Below are 23,411 nucleotides of genomic sequence, written 5' to 3'. Positions count from 1 at the left end.
GTGATATATGGAACTGTTATATTTGATGGAAATGAAGGTGTCTAATTCGATCACTCGCATTCTTGCAAGTTCTAGAAATGAACAAGGCAAGAGGAGCAAGAAACAAGAGAAAGAAAAATTGTCATGCAAAACATTTTGGTATTGCCATATTTGAAAAACAATCGTATGTATATATAAGTACATATGTTTCTATGCCAAATTAGCATTGTTGTTTTCGGAATATATTGTTACATGGAATCCAGATGTTTACATATAACTTTACTATTTTGGTGACATGCCATTATTTCTTGTTGTTCCGAAATCGAAATAGATATGTAGATATGTCAAACTGCTATATCTGATGTGAAATGCGGATTTGTGAAACTAACATTCGTGATGTGAAACAGAATTGTAACTGGAAAGTATGTTTTTGTTGAAATGCATTTTTTTTCCAGAAACTGGAATGCATGTTTCTCTTTGTGAAACTGTTGTTTCTTCATTATGTGAATGAGAACTTGTGGGTTCATTTTCTTTTTGAAATGGTTTATGTCAGTACTTTGAAATAATGAGTTTCACTCTTTTGTGCAATATGATACCCGAATAACTGAAATATACTTTGTTCATTTAGAAGTGAAAAAATAGTGAAACTGGTATCTGTATGAAATATTTCGCTTATTAAAATTGAAAAAATTATGTCACTCTTTCGTATAGTAAGTTTCACTTTTTTGTGAAATTTTTTATGAAATTACTTGTCTGAAATATTTGAAATTGGTATTTTCTAAGTGTGTGTTTTGTTATTTCAGTGTGATATGTATTGCAAAAGTTGTCGAGATATAAATTGAAATTGTTTGTGTCACATTAGCTACAATGGATTTCACTCTTTTTGAGTAAAAATGAATTTGGAGTAGCTAAAATCACCTTTTTTCTAAGAAATTGAAATTGTTTATGTCACCCATTTGAATAATCAGTTTCACTTATTTGTGACAATATAGGAAATTACTTGTCTGAAATATATGAAATTGGTATTTCTTATATGTGTAATTTGTTATATCAGTGTGATTTGTATTGAACAAGTTATGGTAATATAAATTGAAATTGTTTGTATCAATTTTTTCTTATATGTGTAATTGGTATAACAGAAATCATGATTGAAATCTAAAAAGATTGATTTTTTTGTTGTTGTTTCTGTAGTACACTCATTTTTTAAATAATAAGTTTTGCTGAAACTATTGAAATTATTTTCTAAAATGAGTGAAATTAGTTTGTTGAAATAATTGAAATATGTGATAGAAAGAATTCAAATCAGCATTGTTAAATTTACTGAAACAGAAATTGATATGTGTATCAAAGTTAATAAAACTGGAAGTTTAAAATGCGAAACAGAAATTGATATGTGTATCAATTTTTTGGCAGGATTTCAAACCAGTTTAAATTGAGAGGTTGATCCTTTTAAATGCATGCCTGTACGTGTGTGAAATGAGAGACTTGCCTCTGTCCCAATCGTATGATTAAAGCGAGTGGCATGGCTGAAATCATGTGGGTGGGCTTCAGCTATTTAAATAGAATGGCTTCAATGAAGAAAACAGTAAAATATAGAGATACAACAAAGGACAACTTTTGAGTTGGCAGGATTCTATTGGTTGAGGAACCACCGGCTCCGGTAAAAAGCACTTTGCGAGTCATGGATTCCGACGTCGTCGCTATCTCTCGAGAATCAAACTCCTCATCTGATGCCATCCGGCTCATCGTACAGAGCATCGACGGCAAGATGAACGTGGTCGTGGCGGGTCCACAGGACACTTTAGGGGAGGTGCTCGGTCGCTTCGTGGACGTGGGACCCAGGAGGAGAAGTGACCTCCACGCCGTGCACGAGTGTCGGAACCTCCTGTTGGGGAACGTAGTAATTTCAAAAAAAATTCTACACACACGCAAGATCATGGTGATGCATAGCAACGAGAGGGGAGAGTGTTGTCCACGTACCCTCGTAGACCGAAAGCTGAAGCGTTAGAACAACGCAGTTGATGTAGTCGTACGTATTCACGATCCGACCGATTAAGTACCGAACGCACGGCACCTCCGAGTTCAGCACACGTTCAGCCCGATGACGTCCCTCGAACTCCGATCCAGCCGAGTGTTGGAGGAGAGTTTCGTCAGCACGACGGCGTGGTGACGATGATGATGTTCTACCGACGCAGGGCTTCGCCTAAGCACCGCTACGGTATTATCGAGGTGGACTATGGTGGAGGGGGGCACCGCACACGGCTAAAAGATCAAGCGATCAATTGTTGTGTCTCTAGGGTGCCCCCTGCCCCCGTATATAAAGGAGCAAGGAGGGAGGTGCGGCCGGCCAGGAGGAGGCACGCCAGGAGGAGTCCTACTCCCACCGGGAGTAGGACTCCCTCCCTTCCTTGTTGGACTAGGAGAGGAGAGGGAAGGAGAGAGGGGGAAAGGAAAGGGGGCGGGGCGCCGCCCTCCCTCCTTGTCCAATTCGTACTTGGGGGTGGAGGGGCGCGTGGCTGCCCCTTGGCCTCTCTCCTCTTCCACCAACTGGGCCCATGAGGCCCAATAGCCTCCGGGGGGTTCCGGTAACCCCCCGGTACTCCGATATATATCCGATAACCCCCGGAACCATTCCGGTGTCCGAATATAGTCATCCAATATATCAATCTTCATGTCTCGACCATTTCGAGACTCCTCGTCATGTCCGTGATCACATCCGGGACTCCGAACAACCTTCGGTACATCAAAACATATAAACTCATAATATAATTGTCATCGAAACGTTAAGCGTGCGGACCCTACGGGTTCGAGAACTATGTAGACATGACCGAGACACGTCTCCAGTCAATAACCAATAGCGGAACCTGGATGCTCATATTGGCTCCCACATATTCTACAAAGATCTTTATCAGTCATATAGCATAACATACGTTGTTCCCTTTGTCATCGGTATGTTACTTGCCCGAGATTCGATCGTCGGCATCTCAATACCTAGTTCAATCTCGTTACCGGCAAGTCTATTTACTCGTTCCCTAATACATCATCCCACAACTAACTCATTAGTTGCAATGCTTGCAAGGCTTAAGTGATGTGCATTACCGAGAGGGCCCAGAGATACCTCTCCGACAATCGGAGTGACAAATCCTAATCTCGAAATACGCCAACCCAACAAGTACCTTTGAAGACACCTGTAGAGCACCTTTATAATCACCCAGTTACGTTGTGACGTTTGGTAGCACACAAAGTGTTCCTCCGGTAAACGGGAGTTGCATAATCTCATAGTCATAGGAACATGTATAAGTCATGAAGAAAGCAATAGCAACATACTAAATGATCGAGTGCTAAGCTAACGAAATGGGTCAAGTCAATCACATCATTCTCCTAATGATGTGATCACGTTAATCAAATGACAACTCATGTCTATGGCTAGGAAACATAACCATCTTTGATCAACGAGTTAATACCATTCTAGCATGAATAATAAATATTTATCATGATATAAGGAAATAAATAATAACTTTATTATTGCCTCTAGGGCATATTTGCTTCAGTCTCCCACTTGCACTAGAGTCAACAATCTAGATTACACAGTAATGATTCTAACACCCATGGAGCCTTGGTGCTGATCATGTTTGCTCGTGGAAGAGGCTTAGCCAATGGGTCTGCAACATTCAGATCCGTATGTATCTTGCAAATTTCTATGTCTCCCACCTGGGCTAAATCCCGGATGGAATTGAAGTGTCTCTTGATGTGCTTGGTTCTCTTGTGAAATCTGGATTCCTTCGCCAAGGCAATTGCACCAGTATTGTCACAAAAGATTTTCATTGGACCCGATGCACTAGGTATGACACCTAGATCGGATATGAACTCCTTCATCCAGACTCTTTCATTTGCTGCTTCCGAAGCAGCTATGTACTCCGCTTCACATGTAGATCCCGCCACGACGCTTTGTTTATAACTGCACCAACTGACAGCTCCACCGTTCAATGTAAACACGTATCCGGTTTGCGATTTAGAATCGTCCGGATCAGTGTCAAAGCTTGCATCAACGTAACCATTTACGATGAGCTCTTTGTCACCTCCATAAACGAGAAACATATCCTTAGTCCTTTTCAGGTATTTCAGGATGTTCTTGACCGCTGTCCAGTGATCCACTCCTGAATTACTTTGGTACCTCCCTGCTAAACTTATAGCAAGGCACACATCAGGTCTGGTACACAGCATTGCATACATGATAGAACCTATGGCTGAAGCATAGGGAACATTTTTCATCTTCTCTCTATCTTCTGCAGTGGTCGGGCATTGAGTCTTACTCAACTTCACACCTTGTAACACAGGAAAGAACCCTTTCTTTGCTTGATCCATTTTGAACTTCTTCAAAACTTTGTCAAGGTATGTGCTTTGTGAAAGTCCAATTAAGCGTCTTGATCTATCTCTATAGATCTTGATGCCCAATATATACGCAGCTTCACCGAGGTCTTTCATTGAAAAACTCTTATTCAAGTATCCTTTTATGCTATTCAGAAATTCTATATCATTTCCAATCAGCAACATGTCATCCACATATAATACTAGAAATGCTACAGAGCTCCCACTCACTTTCTTGTAAATACAGGCTTCTCCAAAAGTCTGTACAAAACCAAATGCTTTGATCACACTATCAAAGCGTTTATTCCAACTCCGAGAGGCTTGCACCAGTCCATAAATAGATCGCTGGAGCTTGCACACTTTGTTAGCTCCCTTTGGATCGACAAAACCTTCCGGTTGCATCATATACAACTCTTCTTAGTAGCAACCGTTTCACTGGCTCTAGTATCCACTGGCTTTCAAGGAATGGAATATTACCAAGCCGAAACCTACCGTTACGGAACCGTGGAAAAAGAGAAATCCATTCAGGAATGCAGTTTTGACATCCATTTGCCAAATTTCATAATCATAAAATGCGGCAATTGCTAACATGATTCAGACAGACTTAAACATCGCTACGGGTGAGAAGGTCTCATCGTAGTCAATCCCTTGAACTTGTCGAAAACCTTTTGCAACAAGTCGAGCTTTATAGACAGTAACATTACCGTCAGCGTCATTCTTCTTCTTGAAGATCCATTTATTCTCAATTGCTTGCCGATCATCGGGCAAGTCAACCAAAGTCCACACTTTGTTCTCATACATGGATCCCATCTCAGATTTCATGACCTCAAGCCATTTCGCGGAATCTGGGCTTACCATCGCTGCTTCATAGTTCGTAGGTTCGTCATGGTCTAGTAGCATAACCTCCAGAATAGGATTACCGCACCACTCTGGTGCGAATCTTACTCTGGTTGACCTACGAGGTTCAGTAACAACTTGATCTGAAGTTCCATGATCATCATTAACTTCCTCACTAATTGGTGTAGGCATCGCAGAAACCAGTTTCTGCGATGAACTATTTTCCAATAAGGGAGCAGGTACAATTACCTCATCAAGTTCTACTTTCCTCCCACTCACTTCTTTCGAGAGAAACTCCTTCTCCAGAAAGATTCCGAATTTAGCAACAAAAGTCTTGCCTTCGGATCTGTGATAGAAGGTGTACCCAACAGTCTCCTTTGGGTATCCTATGAAGACACATTTCTCCGATTTGGGTTCGAGCTTATCAGGTTGAAGCTTTTTCACGTAAGCATCGCAGCCCCAAACTTTAAGAAACGACAACTTTGGTTTCTTGCCAAACCACAGTTCATAAGGCGTCGTCTCAACGGATTTTGATGGTGCCCTATTTAACGTGAATGCGGCCGTATCTAAAGCATAACCCCAAAACGATAGCGGTAAATCAGTAAGAGACATCATAGATCGCACCATATCTAGTAGAGTACGATTACGACGTTCGGACACACCATTACGCCGTGGTGTTCCGGGTGGCGTGAGTTGCGAAACTATTCCGCATTGTTTCAAATGAAGACCAAACTCATAACTCAAATATTCTCCTCCACGATCAGATCGTAGAAACTTTATTTTCTTGTTACGATGATTTTCAACTTCACTCTGAAATTCTTTGAACTTTTCAAATGTTTCAGACTTATGTTTCATTAAGTAGATATACCCATATCTGCTTAAATCATCTGTGAAGGTGAGAAAATAACGATATCCGCCACGAGCCTCAACATTCATCGGACCACATACATCTGTATGTATGATTTCCAACAAATCTGTTGCTCTCTCCATAGTTCCGGAGAACGACATTTTAGTCATCTTGCCCATGAGGCACGGTTCGCAAGTACCAAGTGATTCATAATCAAGTGGTTCCAAAAGTCCATCAGTATGGAGTTTCTTCATGCGCTTTACACCGATATGACCTAAACGGCAGTGCCACAAATAAGTTGCACAATCATTATCAACTCTGCATCTTTTTGCTTCAATATTATGAATATGTGTATCACTACTATCGAGATTCAACAAAAATAGACCACTCTTCAAGGGTGCATGACCATAAAAGATATTATTCATATAAATAGAACAACCATTATTCTCTAATTTAAATGAATAACCGTCTCGCATCAAACAAGATCCAGATATAATGTTCATGCTTAACGCTGGCACCAAATAACAATTATTTAGGTCTAAAACTAATCCCGAAGGTAGATGTAGAGGTAGCGTGCCGACTACGATCAGATCGACTTTGGAACCATTTCCCACGCGCATCGTCACCTCGTCCTTAGCCAATATTCGCTTAATCCGTAGCCCCTGTTTCGAGTTGCAAATATTAGCAACAGAACCAGTATCAAATACCCAGGTGCTACTGCGAGCATTAGTAAGGTACACATCAATAACATGTATATCACATATACCTTTGTTCACCTTGCCATCCTTCTTATCCGCCAAATACTTGGGCAGTTCCGCTTCCAGTGACCAGTCTGCTTGCAGTAGAAGCACTTAGTCTCAGCCTTAGGTCCAGACTTGGGTTTCTTCTCCTGAGCAGCAACTTGCTTGCTGTTCTTCTTGAAGTTCCCCTTCTTCTTCCCTTTGCCCTTTTTCTTGAAACTAGTGGTCTTATTGACCATCAACACTTGATGCTCCTTCTTGATTTCTACCTCCGCAGCCTTTAGCATGATTTGGAAATCATAATTCTTTTGCATTTGAACTTTGAGTTAGTCAGTTGCTTTTATAATCAGATCTCCTTGCATTCCTCTTCCTCTGGTTGAGTACCGATGCTCACATCAGATCCCTTGTGGACCATCGGTTCCTTTGTTGGATTTTATCCGACAGTTTCCTTCATATTGAATAACCTTGTGAGCCTTTCCATGGGTATATAATGCCTTTGGTAAATTGTATCCACTGTTTTTGAACAATGCCTTTCTTTCGAGCTTGTAATATTTAGTCCGAAGTTTGTAGTATATCTTTCTTCGATGCCCCGATGGGTTGAACCTATGCCTTCCTTAATCTGTGTGAACCCGAAAGATTTCGCGGGACATACTTATCTGGTATTGCACCAGGTAAAACTTTCGACAACTAATGTCATTATCTAAATACGAGAAGTAAATGAAAGGATATGCATTGGAGAAGTGGGAGTCGACCTTGAACTTTGTGTTCATGCCCATGGACATGATGTAGATCTTATCATTAAAAGCTTCTCTTAGATTAATTATTTCCTTGGTATAAGTTCATCTTATATCTGGGATCTGGCCTTTTGCAATCGTGGTTCCGACCATGTTCTCCTTTAAATACCATTTCTTGGACAAGTTAAATCACTTGTCTTCTGCAGGTCAATACGCCTGCCCAACCTCTATTATGATCTACCTTTGAGTATTACCCCTGGTATCTCGGGGATATCTTACCATTGCACTACATCTTATAAACTTTGATGAAGTACTACCGTACCTTGTCTTTGTCACTTCATGGGCTCTGGGTTGTTTGTCAACCGAGAACACCGAATAGTGAATCAAGTCCGCACTCCGATTCAATAACTCTAGGTAATTTTCGTTGCTTACGAGTTTAATAATCATTAAGTCATTCCTAGCCTGATCGGCTATATCATTAGCGTACTAAATTTTAACTGTGCTACCTGGTCCTTAACCCCGGAACACAACTTTCGATGATGAGCTAAGCTTACGCCGATCTTCCTCTCATACCATTTCACCTGGAACAACAAGCTTGAGTTCAAGCGTGTGTCCTAATCATGGTTCCAATAACCGTCCGCTTCATTATTCCTTCGACTTGATGTCATCGCCGATCGATTACCTCTTCATAAATTCTCGCTACAAATGTGTCGTGAACATCATCAACCTTCTGAGCTCTTCCAGGATATCAATGGAATTCATGATGAGAAAGACCATCCTTGCCCTCGATGATTAGTATTATCATCGACCACTCTACTACCTTTCCTCCAACACAAACTTGTTCTTGTTTTGTGTTGTACCTTGATTTCCTTGCTATCTAGCTTATGATATGTTCTACCCTGGAGTATTACCATCTTTTATGTCAAGAATGTCGTAAGAATCTCACCACCTCGTATGACATCTTGGTACAGTGATACTTCTCCCCATCACCATTCCTTCTTGGTCCCCGTATTGTTTCTAAAAGGAATACCAACAAATGGTCTGTGATGTGTAAATTCTAAAATTCTAGCAACCCTATTGCTTTGAAGTCATTGATCTATAGTTTCATTCTACGTCTATGGTTTAATGAATCATCATTCGAACATTGATTGTGCTACCTAGCCCATATTTCGGTTGCACATTTCAACCAATGTTTAACTGTGTATGTTTCCCTCGAGCATACATCATTAAGTCATTCGATCTAGCTAATGTTATCTCCTTGTTCACATAGTGGTGGAAATCCATCCTTTGGAAATCTCAATGGATTGTCGCTGAGTCAAGCGGTCACCTCCTCACCTCTCCTTGATTTAATTATGAACCCTTGTTCGGAACTCGCTTCCATAGTTCATCTCTCGAGAATCTTCGATGTCGTTTCGACAAGTTGTGTTGCACCTTTCTTCTCAGGCCTCCTAAGTCTGAGTTATCCTGACACCAAGCAGATCTGAATCTCGGTCAGATATGATGGTTGGAACATATTTCCGAGAGTTATAACATTGGCCTATTTATGACCCGGTAAGGTGATGATGCCCAGCACACCTGGCGGGAGGACCTATTGTTATAAGCTTTCCCTTTTATCAAGGTTAGCTATTCTTCCATGAGGAAATTGTAAGACTTATTCTATAAGTTGTTCCTGATGGATCCTTTTTGTTTCCAAAGTCTGATCTTCACCTGTTGGCCATGTCAATGCTATCTCGAAGCATGTCTATGGTACTCCGATTTTCAACAGGAACATTTGAAGCCCAATGCTAAATGTTTCCTGCTCAATTATCCAAACACCGTTGTATGGGTAATGTCATGAAATTTCTCTCCCCTACCTAAAGAGTTTTCTACATTATATCCTGTCATGAATATCATGCCCAGCTTGTCCTTGGGAAGGATATACCTCTGAAATATGTGTTTAAACACATTTTCCTTTCCATTGTTCTGTTTATTCTGATAATCATATTTTCCTTTCCATTGGTTGGTTTAACGTTTCTGGTGATCATTATGATCTAAGCAGTATTAATTCCCTGCTTGTGCAAACACCTCGGTGTACAACTCTGTCAGTAAGAGCCTGTTACTATTGTTGGTGACATTCCGGTAACCACCGATGGAGGAGAACTTTGCCTATTGGTCCGCCTCGTTTCAACGAGCAGGAAAATGGTTCTCTTCGTCCCTCGCCCTTGGTACCGACGATGTTGCTGACATATAACTGATAGGCTACCCTCTGACATGTCTTGCTATCATGACCGTGTAAGATGCCAACAACCTTTCTGCTTTTAATCCACATGGTGGGCCCATAACCCACAGTTCCACAGGATCGAAACCTGACTCTTCTATACAACCCTGTTTCTAATGGATATTCCTCACACTTGGCTCCGTATTTAATTCGCGGGCCACCTTCCTAGTGATCTATTTTGGTATCAGACACCATACTTATTCCCGTTGCTCAGAACCCTTCAGGCATCAAACGATTGCCTGCCCGCTCGAAACTTCCCCACGATACCTCCTTACTTTGCTCTCGATAGTCTTAAATTTCCATTCGAGAGTTACTTTCCGCCACCTTCCCCGATGTTATCAACCAGATAGTCAACCGTTCAGAGGCCTATTATTCTGAAGTTACCCCTTGTCCTTCGTAAGTACGATGGAGTTCCCGAAGGAAGGATGCCAGCTTCATCATGATGACCTGAAGCAGGAACATGAAGACATCAACGTAATGGATCAACTGCTTCGAGAAGGACAACCAAGACCAAGAACACTCCCTAGAATTTCGTAACCAGAACCTTCCCCCTACTTCCCTCTTAAATCTCGGGACGAGATTTCTTGTAGTGGAGGAGAATTGTGACGCCCGGATAATTATACTACAGTAAACCTACGCTAGTGATGACACATCACCTCTCTTAGTGTTGATAATCTCGCGTTAGTTCAAAAACCGGATCAAAATTCAAAGTTCTAAATCAAGCAAACAATAAAAGTTTTCAAATACTAAAACTAAAATGTTCAATAAATAGTAGATAAATCAGAGGCTATGATAAAATAGTAAAGAACATTATTGAAATTTGATAGGTGACTTAAACATCCTCAAACAGTGGCTGAAAACATTAATTAATAACCTTTTTATTAATACAAAATAAATATGAAATGATATTTACCCCAAACTAGTTTTTGGTGGTAAGGCATATTGTGCTGTGATTTGTGGGCCAGCTATCATATTTTACAAAACTCACTTGGAGCCCAGACAATTAGCCAAAACAGAAAAGGAAAAATAAGGCAAAGTAAAACAAAAAGAAAAGAAAATGACCCCCTCGACCAGACGGCCCAGCTCGCAGCCAGGCCGGCCCACCTGGCCCTTCCGCCGAACCGGCCCGTTCCCCACCTCGGTCGCTCTCTCCCCTTCCCTGTTCCCCCGACCAGGGTCGGAACAGGCGCGCGTCCCCGCCGGACCCCCCTCGCCGGCGTCGAGGAGGGGATAAGATCGCCAGCGCCCCCGCCTCCACTGACCCCTCCCCTCGACGCCTCGGCCTCCTCCCCACCTACCTCCACCAACTCCCCTCTGCCTCTCAGTCGCTCTCCCTCTCTCTCTGGCCCTCCCCTCGCCCGAGCGAGATCGCCGCCGAAGCCTCGTAGGCGTGGCCCCGACCACCGTTCGTCGAGCCGCCGATGTCCCCGAGCTCCCTCCACGTCGTCCTCGTCGACCCCGCGCTTCAGGACGATCTGGGGAGCCCTGCAGCGGCCGGGTCGAGCTTTTCCCCAACCTCGGTCGCCGCCACCGCCGCGATTCATCCCGCCTCCCCTCTGCGCTCCCGTTCACTCGAGGGCCTCCGTGTGCCGCGCCGTAAGCCTCCACCCCCTCCTCCTTCCTCTGGTTCCTCCTCATACGCCGTAGGAGGCTCGCGGTGCCGCCGTCGCCATTGCCACATGCGGCCTCGTCCGCGAGCTCGTTGCGCTCACCCCGTCCATCTCCGAGCCAAGCGGTGGCCTCCGTAGAGTTGCCGGAGGTCCGTAGAGCCCGCTAGCGTCGTTTGTTAGCTAGAACGTAGCCCGTAGCGTGGTTTTCGGAGATGCCCGTAGTCCGGCGCCGCCCGCGGTCGTCGTTGAGCTCCACTCCGGCCACCCCCGCTTCTGGGATCACTCTAGATCGACGCGGGATGATCTACTCGTTCGAACGCCACCGAAAACGCGCGGAATGGTGCCCTGTGCTGGAAATCCGAGCAACTCCGGCGAACTCCGCCGCTGGAATGGTCGCCGGCGTGTCTCCGGCGCCGCCCGCCGACGTGGCCCTCCGGGCCCCACCTCACAGCCACTAAACACGGGCCCCAGGGCCCCCTTGACTTGTTGACCGCGGTCAACGTGCTGACTGGGCAGGCCCCAGTCACTGACGTGCGGGCCCCACCACTTAAAATAACTAATTAAAATGATTTTATAATTAAAAGTAATTAGTTTAACTAATTAGTCACTGACATGTGGGACCCAGCTGCTAATTAACCACGTTTAATTAAAATAACCCACTGTTAGCCCTCTCTCTATGACATGTAGGACCCACTGGTCAGTTTGACCTGGTCAGCGAGTCTGTTGACTGCTGACGTCATCAGCACGTCATGCTGACGTCATTTTATCTTTCTGTTAATTTAAATAATCCCAGAAATTCAAATAAACTTTGAAAATTCATATCTTTTAAACCGTAACTCGGATGAAAATGTTTTCTATATGAAAGTTGCTCAGAACGACGAGACGAATCCAAATACGCAGCCCGTTCGTCCACCACACCTCCCTAACCTATCGAACTAGCAACTTTCCCCCTCCGGTCCGTCTGTCCGAAAACGCAAAACATCGGGAAGACTTTCCCGGATGTTTCCCCCCTTCACCGGTACCACCTCATACCGCGTTAGAACACGTCTAGCTCTGCCTGTTGTCTTGTTATGCACTTGCTTGCTATGTATTTACTGTTTCTCCCCCCCTCTTCTCTTCGGTAGACCCCGTGACGATGCTGATGCCCCTGTGGTCGACTACGTCACCGATGACCCCTCCTTCTTGTCTGAGCAACCAGGCAAGCCCCCCCTTTGATCACCAGATATCGCCTACTCTAATCTCTACTGCTTGCATTAGAGTAGTGTAGCATGTTACTGCTTTTCGATATCCTATTCTGATGCATAGCCTATCCTTGCTACTATTGTTACTACCTTTACCTGCAATCCTACATGCTTAGTATAGGATGCTAGATTTCCATCAGTGGCCCTACATTCTTGTCCGTCTGCTGTGCTATACTATCGGGCCGTGATCACCTGGGCGGTGATCACGGGCATATACTTATATACTATATACATGACACATGTGATGACTAAAGTCGGGTCGGCTCGTAGGAGTACCCGCAAGTGGATCTTTGTGGCGGAGCGACAGGGCAGGTTGAGAACGCCTAGGTGAGAGGTGGGCCTGGCCCTGGTCGGCGTTCGCGGATACTTAACACGCTTAACGAGATCTTGGTATTTGATCTGAGTCTGGCCATTTGGTCTATACGCACTAACCATCTACGTGGGAGTAGTTATGGGTATCCCGACGTCGTGGTATCAGCCGAAGCTCTTTTGACGTCAGCGACTGAGTGGCGCGCGCCGTGTTGGACCGCTTTCACGTAACCGCCGTGATCGTGTGGGTTGCTAGGTCTGCTCGCGGCCGCGTTCGCAACGTGCAGGTGTGCATAGGGCGATGGGCCCAGACCCCTGCGCGCATAGGTTTAGACCGGCGTGCTGACCTCTCTGTTGAGCCTAGGTGGGGCTACGACGTGTTGATCTTACGAGGCCGGGCATGACCCAGAAAAGTGTGTCCGGCCAAATGGGATCGAGCGTGTTGGGTTATGTGGTGCACCCCTGCAGGGAAGTTTATCTATTCGAATAGCCGTGTCCCTCGGTAAAAGGACGACCCGGAGTTGTACCTTGAGCTTATGACAACTAGAACTGGATACTGAATAAAATACACCCTTCCAAGTGCCAGATACAACCCGGTGATCGCTCTCTAACAGGGCGTCGAGGAGGGGATCGCCGGGTAGGATTATGTTATGCGATGCTACTTGGAGGAATTCAATCTATTCTCTTCTACATGCTGCAAGATGGAGATGTCCAGAAGCGTAGTCTTCGACAGGACTAGCTATCCCCCTCTTATTCTGGCATTCTGCAGTTCAGTCCACTGATATGCCCCTTTACACATATACTCATGCATATGTAGTATAGCTCCTTGCTTGCGAGTACTTTGGATGAGTACTCACGGTTGCTTTTCTCCCTCTTTTCCCCTTTCTATACCGGATTGTCGCAACCAGATGCTGGAGTTCAGGAGCCAGACGCCACCGTCGACGACGACACCTACGACACTGGAGGTGCCTACTACTACGTGCAGGCCGCTGACGACGACCAGGAGTAGTTAGGAGGTCCCAGGCAGGAGGCCTTGCCTTTTCGATCGTTGCTACTTTTGTGCTAGCCTTCTTAAGGCAAACTTGTTTAACTTATGTCTGTACTCAGATATTGTTGCTTCCGCTGACTCGTCTATGATCGAGCACTTGTATTCGAGCCCTCGAGGCCCCTGGCTTGTATTATAATGCTTGTATGACTTATTTATGTTGTAGAGTTGTGTTGTGATATCTTCCCGTGAGTCCCTGATCGTGATCGTACACATTTGCATGCATGATTAGTGTACGGTCAAATCGGGGGCGTCACAAGTTGGTATCAGAGCCGACTGCCTGTAGGAACCCCCCTTCCACACTCCTTGGCCGAAGTCGAGTCTAGACATTGCAAAACTTTTACTAACATGGCTGTGTGGCTTACGGGCCCACGTCGCCATTGGGTGGTATTAGGATCTTTACTCCTTGCCTATACTCTGGGACTCTGATCTCTCTTCTATTCGGGTTAAGTGAATTTTAAATCTAACATTAGGATCTCGTTATCACTTTCACCCGGAGAGCCCCTTATTACTGATGATCGTCTGTTGCACGTGAAGACCCTGAAGATACTCTCCGCTGATAACCCGAGAACTTGTGTTCATCGCTTTTGCAATTCCCTTTCATCGATAAACTCCTATGGATAACCACGTATACTCGCCATTCATACAATGTTTCCCAGTTGATCTTGTTATTACAAGATACCCCGAAATTCTCTCTGTTGTTCCGAGAATCCTTTGAGCTTACTGCCTTGCTGTTCTTTGTCACCTGAATACCCCTACGGATAATTCTCGCACTTACCGAGTATCCGGTCATCCCCAGTTGATTCAAGTATTTCACAATAGTCTTCAAAATACTAGTCGATCTTCCGAAAATCCTCAAGAGCCTATTGCTCTTGAAATTCTTGTTTGCTTGCATTATGGTTAATCCCATAAGTCTCGTAATCTTATTGGCATCTCTTGTCATTATCATTTTGAGTCCATTGATTCAATATGTCACGAATGCTCGCAATCCTCAATCAGATCTTAGAATTCATCCTTCCGGCTCAGACATCATTTTTAACATGAGCTGGATCTAGAACCAATCTAATCGTCATCGATTGTACCCCTAAGCCTACTCAACTTATCCATCCTTGATCAGAGCGTTGCTTCTGACACCATGATTTGGAAATCATAATTCTTTTGCATTTGAACTTTGAGTTAGTCAGTTGCTTTTATAATCAGATCTCCTTGCATTCCTCTTCCTCTGGTTGAGTACCGATGCTCACATCAGATCCCTTGTGGACCATCGGTTCCTTTGTTGGATTTTATCCGACAGTGTCCTTCATATTGAATAACCTTGTGAGCCTTTCCATGGGTATATAATGCCTTTGGTAAATTGTATCCACTGTTTTTGAACAATGCCTTTCTTTCGAGCTTGTAATATTTAGTCCGAAGTTTGTAGTATATCTTTCTTCGATGCCCCGATGGGTTGAACCTATGCCTTCCTTAATCTGTGTGAACCCGAAAGATTTCGCGGGACATACTTATCTGGTATTGCACCAGGTAAAACTTTCGACAACTAATGTCATTATCTAAATACGAGAAGTAAATGAAAGGATATGCATTGGAGAAGTGGGAGTCGACCTTGAACTTTGTGTTCATGCCCATGGACATGATGTAGATCTTATCATTAAAAGCTTCTCTTAGATTAATTATTTCCTTGGTATAAGTTCATCTTATATCTGGGATCTGGCCTTTTGCAATCGTGGTTCCGACCATGTTCTCCTTTAAATACCATTTCTTGGACAAGTTAAATCACTTGTCTTCTGCAGGTCAATACGCCTGCCCAACCTCTATTATGATCTACCTTTGAGTATTACCCCTGGTATCTCGGGGATATCTTACCATTGCACTACATCTTATAAACTTTGATGAAGTACTACCGTACCTTGTCTTTGTCACTTCATGGGCTCTGGGTTGTTTGTCAACCGAGAACACCGAATAGTGAATCAAGTCCGCACTCCGATTCAATAACTCTAGGTAATTTTCGTTGCTTACGAGTTTAATAATCATTAAGTCATTCCTAGCCTGATCGGCTATATCATTAGCGTACTAAATTTTAACTGTGCTACCTGGTCCTTAACCCCGGAACACAACTTTCGATGATGAGCTAAGCTTACGCCGATCTTCCTCTCATACCATTTCACCTGGAACAACAAGCTTGAGTTCAAGCGTGTGTCCTAATCATGGTTCCAATAACCGTCCGCTTCATTATTCCTTCGACTTGATGTCATCGCCGATCGATTACCTCTTCATAAATTCTCGCTACAAATGTGTCGTGAACATCATCAACCTTCTGAGCTCTTCCAGGATATCAATGGAATTCATGATGAGAAAGACCATCCTTGCCCTCGATGATTAGTATTATCATCGACCACTCTACTACCTTTCCTCCAACACAAACTTGTTCTTGTTTTGTGTTGTACCTTGATTTCCTTGCTATCTAGCTTATGATATGTTCTACCCTGGAGTATTACCATCTTTTATGTCAAGAATGTCGTAAGAATCTCACCACCTCGTATGACATCTTGGTACAGTGATACTTCTCCCCATCACCATTCCTTCTTGGTCCCCGTATTGTTTCTAAAAGGAATACCAACAAATGGTCTGCGATGTGTAAATTCTAAAATTCTAGCAACCCTATTGCTTTGAAGTCATTGGTCTATAGTTTCATTCTACGTCTATGGTTTAATGAATCATCATTCGAACATTGATTGTGCTACCTAGCCCATATTTCGGTTGCACATTTCAACCAATGTTTAACTGTGTATGTTTCCCTCGAGCATACATCATTAAGTCATTCGATCTAGCTAATGTTATCTCCTTGTTCACATAGTGGTGGAAATCCATCCTTTGGAAATCTCAATGGATTGTCGCTGAGTCAAGCGGTCACCTCCTCACCTCTCCTTGATTTAATTATGAACCCTTGTTCGGAACTCGCTTCCATAGTTCGGACCTCCACGCCGTGCATGAGTGTCGGAACCTCCACCTTAAGGCGAAAATCGGCGAGCTCGGCCTCCCGCGCGACGCCACTTTGCACTTAACCAGATATCCCGACGCATGGAGCCTCGCATATCAGATTGCCGCGGCGGCAACAACCGACGCGGACATCTCTAACGAAACTGCCGAGTTGTTCAAGAGGTTCATACACGACGGTGAAGTCCAAATTGATCCACTGGCGCGGCATCTCGGTGTCCCCAACTGCTCACCGTGGACCGACTTTGAGCATGTCACCAAGATGCTTTACACCAGGGACATCGTCCTGCTCGTCAAGAAGTTCCTCGCCGGTGCCAAAGCCACCAACGAGAGACAAGCAGGGACGGCCGTGGAGTACCTGGACGTCCTCCTGCGCAGCGGTGTCATCGGGGTTCTGGTCCGCCTCTACTCCACCGGCTCTATGCCGCATCACTTAAGAGCCAATTCGGCGATCATCTGCCTCCTGTATCCGGAGATAAGCGGCATACTCCCTCGCCTTGAGGTGTGCTTTCTCCCACTCTTGTTGGAGTTCTGTCGGTTGATACCCGTCGCCTCCGGCAAAGGCAGAAGCGACCCGCTCTACGAGAAGTGTAGGCACAGGCTGGCGGCAGTGCTCTCTTTGTTCGAGCGGACGCCGTCGCTACGCATGCCGAAGATGCCTCAAGAGTGGTTGATCGAGCAGTTAATACCAATTGCCAAAGACGTGACGGACGTGGTCATTCGCTACATGGCAGCAGGGGTGGGCGGCCCCGGATGATAAGCTCTTTGTGTTCAGAGTATTCTTTGCACTGATATGCTACTTTCGGCGCCGAGAGGTTTACGCACAGCGCACGGACGGTCCTGTGGGAGCGGTGATGTCCCTGCTGATTTCGGTCGATGCATTCATGAGGAGGTTGGAGGGAGCCTCACCGTCGAGCGAGCGGAGGTCAAGTTTGGCGACCAAGGAGCAACACCAGCAGGACGCGACTCACAACATCTTGCCGGGTTTGGCGACCTTGGAGCAGCACCAGCAGGATACGGTTGACGGCATCTGGGTGGTGCTAGGCCAACTGGATATGTGGTCTGTGACGGACCGCCACTTGGCCGGCGCCATCCGGGCCACCTGCACGGCGCACGCGGCGTGCCTGAATGCGCTCGTGCTCGGCACCAGCGCCGACAGGAGCCGGTGCAAGGACATCGGCCGGATTGTCGTCAAGCACAAGGACCTCCTCGGGTTCGACCGACATGCGGATGCATTTCGCCAGAGCGATGCTGCCGGAAATGGACGCAACGTCGTCAGCGTTCATGCTGTTTGACGATGAGCCTCATGCGCTCGAGATGCTCATTGATCGGTCGCAGCTGCTGCCCGACTCCTTCAGATATGTCTCCGAGGCGGCGAGCCACGTGCTCCATGGTCGCATGTTCGTGGAGTTCCAGGACGAGGAGGCCATTGGCGAGGGGGTAGCAAGGGAGTGGATCTCCCTGGTGTGCCGTGCGCTGTTCGACCCGCGGCATGGCCTCTTCTCGTCCTGTCCGCGTGACCGCGAAGGTTCTTCCTGAATCAAGGTGACAACATCCTGTTTAATTTTCTTTACTTCCTTCATTATCTAGAAAATAGTACATTCAAAATCATGTTCACATCAAATCAAATGCCATTTTTCATGACTAATGTATTCAATCGTTCATTTCGGCTGGAAGCAGCATCTGGAGCGGATCCACTGCAGCTGAAGTACTACGATTTTGCGGACGGATGATCGGACTGGCCCTGATGCACAACGTCCCAGTGGGGGTTCGGTTTGACCGGACCCTCTTCTTTCAGCTAGCCGGGAGGCCTCTCACCCTGGACGACGTTGCAAACGCAGACCCAAGTACGCATGCAAGCTGCAAGAAAATCCTAGAGATGGATCCTGATCTCGTCGATTCAGACGCGCTGGGTCTCACATTTGCGAGGGAAGTTGGGGTATTTGGCTCAGGGGAGGTCATCGAGCTCCTTCCGGGAGGGAGAGATATCGCTGTCGATAGCAAGAACAGAGGCCAGTACATCGATCTGCTGATCCAAAGTCTCTTCATGGCCAGCACGAAAGATCAACTAACTCATTTCGCTAAGGGATTTTCCTACATGCTCGTAAAGCCGGAATTGCGGAAACATTTCTTCCTGAGCTTGCATTTGGAAGATCTTGACAGTATGCTGGGCGGGCGCATCGGCAACATTGATGTGCAGGAATGGAAAGAATATACCAGATATGATGGGGGGTACACCCAACAAGATGATCAGATCAACTGGTTCTGGGAGGTATATGATCTCTCCAATCTCAGTTTATTCGTTGCTCTAGATTTTACTACCATGTTCTAGTGCAAATTTTATACTAATTGAAATCCTCATATTTCTAGGTCGCATGAGAATAGTTCTTTTTTACATCATACCAAGTTGTAATAAATTTTAATAGTTTATCTGAACATAGTCACGTGAAAACAAAATTTGGGTCATTCCATTTCTGTTGGGAAGGAAGCAGGAGGCATGCGAAGCATCAAGACCACCAGGGACAGGTTTCATCTTGTCTATATTAGGGGGTATCGGGGTGCAGGTTTGTTAAGGAAGCAGCAACCTCGGTGCCTATCTTAAGGGTCTGGGGGATACAGGTTCTTCGGGGAAGCAGCAGCCTCAGTGTGTATCTTAGGGGCGCGGTTGCGGGTTCGCCTGGAAATTTTAGGTGGTTCGCAGGATTAGAGGGACGACCGAGGGTTGTGGCAAGCCCGACAGTGGGAGGAGGTCGAGGGGAGGGTGGGCCAACCAAGCAATCCCTGGAGCACCGCTGGAGGAGGCATGCAATTAGGCCTGAGATGGATCGGCGGCGGTAAGAGGAAGAAGAGAAACATTGCGTACCGGTTCAAGGTTGAAGATGAAGTACTGTCTATTGAATCTTTAACCAACAGTTGAGATAATAGGGGTGAAATTGACTGACTCTTTGCTAATTTTCAAGCCGCTAGCGCCTAGCCGCTCCCAAAATTTTAAAATGTGCAAGTACTTTATTTTTGTTCGGATACACTTCCCAATAAGAAACTTAGTTTTTCTTGGATATGTTTTTTCTCAGATAAGGCAAGATTTCACTTACTCTTAAATCTGCATATTATGTTCTTTACAACTAGTAATAGCCACCTCCTATTTTTATCTCACAGGCCGTGAAGAGCATGATGGTTGAAGAGCAGAGACGATTGCTCTTCTTCTGGACTTCTGTCGAATATTTGCCATTTGACGGTTTCCGCGGGCTAGACCTAGGTAGTGGTCTAGTCATATCTAAAGCATCATCGAAGACCTCGGAGCATCTCCCTTCATCGTCCACCTGCATTTACCGACTGAACCTGCCAGTGTATACCTCCTTCGCCATGACGTTGAGCCGGCTACAGAAGATCACCCAGGAGCATGTGAGCAACAGCTTTGGTGAGATATGATCTTCGGTGCTGATCTTATCCGTGAAAGAATTCAAAAGGTGTTCACATGTATTTTCACACTAAATTAAGAGTGAATTTTAGTTTTCCCCCTAATTTGACCGTTGTGACATTAAGCATCCCTTTAGTATAATTTCATTTGTTATACTTCATTTAGGAAAAGTGTGTCAGTTTTACCCCCTTCTACTTTTGTGAGCATTCGAAACGAGAGTTCCCGGCTCTCAGGTCCGTGTGGCACGCGTCAAATGGCCGGTTTTCACAACAGGTGTAACTTGAGACGCGCCTATAGCTTTTTCTTTCCCCTCTCGCAAGACGACTAGGGAGAGCATTCCTCCCCTTGATCTTCGCCGGCGAACCGTGGATTCGTCTCCCCTCCGCCTGCCACTCTGTCGGTCGATGGCGGAGAGAATATTCCTAGTGCCACGGCTTAGATAGGTAGGGTTTTAGGCGGCGCTCGAGCGGATGGTGATGCTTCTTCTTTGAGTCAGTCTTCCGAGTTTCAATCCTTCTCAAGTTCGTTTATCGGGACGAATTAGACGAAGCTTCGCGTAGATTCTTGCCAGCTTCTCGGAGCGATGAGGTTAGAGTTTCTTGTCGTGCGTACGCAACGACGAGATTTGGTGTGAGGTTCTTCACATCTATTCAAGAATTCAACGACAACAACTGCGGCTCCGGGACGCTGGTCCTTAGGGGCACGTGAACGAAGACTTCCCCGTTGTCATCGACAAGATCAGTCCGGCTTTGGTATGGGAGCGGCGACGGCGGCGCGTCCGTGGCTCATTCTGGCGGCGGTCAGGCTGTGCATTCGGTTTGATTCGGTTCAATTGATATGGTTTTTGGTTTATACGGTTTTATACATGGATACGGTTCGATTTCGGTAATAACCATTTAGTTTTGGTTTGGTTTCGGTAATAACCAAAATAATTAAAGTTGACGCGAATTTTTGAACAACAAAAATTTGTGTGGTTACATGATTCGGTCTGTGTATGTAGGTTAGATTTTTCTTGTGTGAATTGTGTACGTACATAGGATCCTTAGATGGCAGACATGATTGGCAGCAGATACGAGGAATTAGGCAGGTTTCGAGGGTACATGTGCTTTGGTCGTAGGCATTGGAATTTATAGATGGCAGTACACGAGGGAGCAAGCAGAAAAAAAGAAAGAACGTCAATCATGCACATCTCCCACGGCCACGAAACCACAACCCACCTTGATGTCAAAAAAGCCACGACCCACTTGATGGGGCCCTCTCCAGGCCGATCATCGTGAGTGTCGACAAAAGCGATCGACAGATTGTTTTCTTATAGTCTTTTTAGAGTGATAGTTTTTTTAGCTTGTTCGATGGGATGTAGTCGTCTGCGCGTGGATCGCTCGACGAAAGCGGCCGTATGGGCTGGACAATTTGAGGCCCAACTATGTATCGCGCGCGCCAGGTGCCCTGGTGAGATTTCTCAAAAAAAAATTAAAATTTCTCAAAAAAAAGGTGCCCTGGTGAGTTCAAGCTCCAGCGGTTTAGATGTTTAGTACCATATATCGCCTACGGAGCTGCAGCGCGCTGGGCAAGGGGCTATAAAATAAGTGGAGGCTGAAGGGTTAGGTACAGATTTTAGCTCAATCCAAGCTATTTTTGGTTCTATTGGTTTAACTGAAAACCGTTTGGTTTCTAACTGAAAAAACCGAAGATCAAATGGTTTCTAACCGAAAAAACCGAGTATATTTGGAAACTGAAACCAAAAACCTGAAATTTCGGTTTGTTTTTTTGTTATGTTTTTGGTTTTTGTTTTTGTTTTGCACATTTTAAGGCGGTGGCAATGGTCGTTCAGTGGTCCATGGACCTTAATGTAGTTTTAATTATATTTGAAGTGTTTTGTACTTTCAGTAAATCTTCATCCTTTTTGCAAAAATGGCCGGTTTTCACTACTAAATGAGAAGCCATCTATGACACTACTACTATAGAAGTATAGTAACTTAGATTAGGACACCTCCGTTCCAAATTACTCGTTGTGGTTTTTTTAAAACCACGACGAGTAATTTGGAATAGAGAGAGTATAAGTAAAGAAACAGAACAAAAACATCATCTTTGATAGGTACAACCAATTAAGATCGAACTTAGAGCTCACGAAAACACCACCAAAACAAACTCACATAAGTTGCCACTACCACTTATCCAACGCAATGAAGCGAAGTTACCAGGCGGCAAGCCTGGTTAGCTATCCAATAAAAACAAAAACAAAAACCAATGGAGCGAAGTCTACGTGGGAGGAAGGTCGCTGCACCGCACCTTCGTCACCGGTGCTAGATCTGGGCATGGCCTTTGATCCCTAGACGAATCTCTTACGTACCGCTAATTGCGCAACCACGATCTACAGGACAGTCCGAGCATGACGGCTGAGGAGCAGAGACGTCTGCTTTTCTGGGCCTCGGTGGAGTACCTGCCGTTTGACGGCGAAGACGCCCGTCTGCTCATGGCCAGGGAATCACATGAGACTCGTGACCATCTCTCGGTCTCCCTGTACGGACAGGCGGACAGCCTCAACCTGCCCTGCTGAACCTCTTTCGGCATGACGAGGAGCCGGCTGCAGATGATCTCTCAGGGCGTTGGCTTGGGCTGAGATCCAAGATTCCGGCGGTCTCATCTTTGGAGAGTTTGTTCCGCTGGATCTTATAACCTAATGGTTTGTAGGTGACACATGTTAAATATGTGTACATGTACGTAGGTGTGGATTCTGTATGCAGTACCTGTAGTATCTGTCTCCCTCTGTATGTACGTGTATCTTAGGAGACAAGATACCGGTCGCATCCCTTGTACCTATATATATGTGTCTAGTGCACGATCAATCAATTATCGATGCACCAAATCATTCTCTACATGGTATCTATCGCAAGTCGATCTTCCAGCTTCCGCTAACCCTAGCCGCCGCCTCGGGCCGCCGCCGCGACCTGCCGCCGCCCCAAGCCGCCGCCACCACCCCTCCTCCCCGCGCGCCACCTCCCCACCGCGCGCCTCCACGCCGCGCCGCCCCT

The 23,411-nt window shown here is 45.5% G+C and overlaps 1 pseudogene; it reads left to right on the top strand.

Moving 5' to 3' along the window:
• Positions 1-1,660: 1,660 nt before the first annotated feature.
• On the top strand, positions 1,661-22,936 carry LOC123171039 (uncharacterized; annotated as a pseudogene).
• The last annotated feature ends 475 nt before the right edge of the window (positions 22,937-23,411 follow it).

The sequence above is a fragment of the Triticum aestivum genome, chromosome 7D (genome assembly GCF_018294505.1).
Source record: "Triticum aestivum cultivar Chinese Spring chromosome 7D, IWGSC CS RefSeq v2.1, whole genome shotgun sequence".
NCBI lineage: Eukaryota > Viridiplantae > Streptophyta > Magnoliopsida > Poales > Poaceae > Triticum > Triticum aestivum.
The sequence above is the reverse complement of the archived record's forward strand: the minus strand, read 5'-3'. Positions and strand labels throughout refer to the sequence as shown.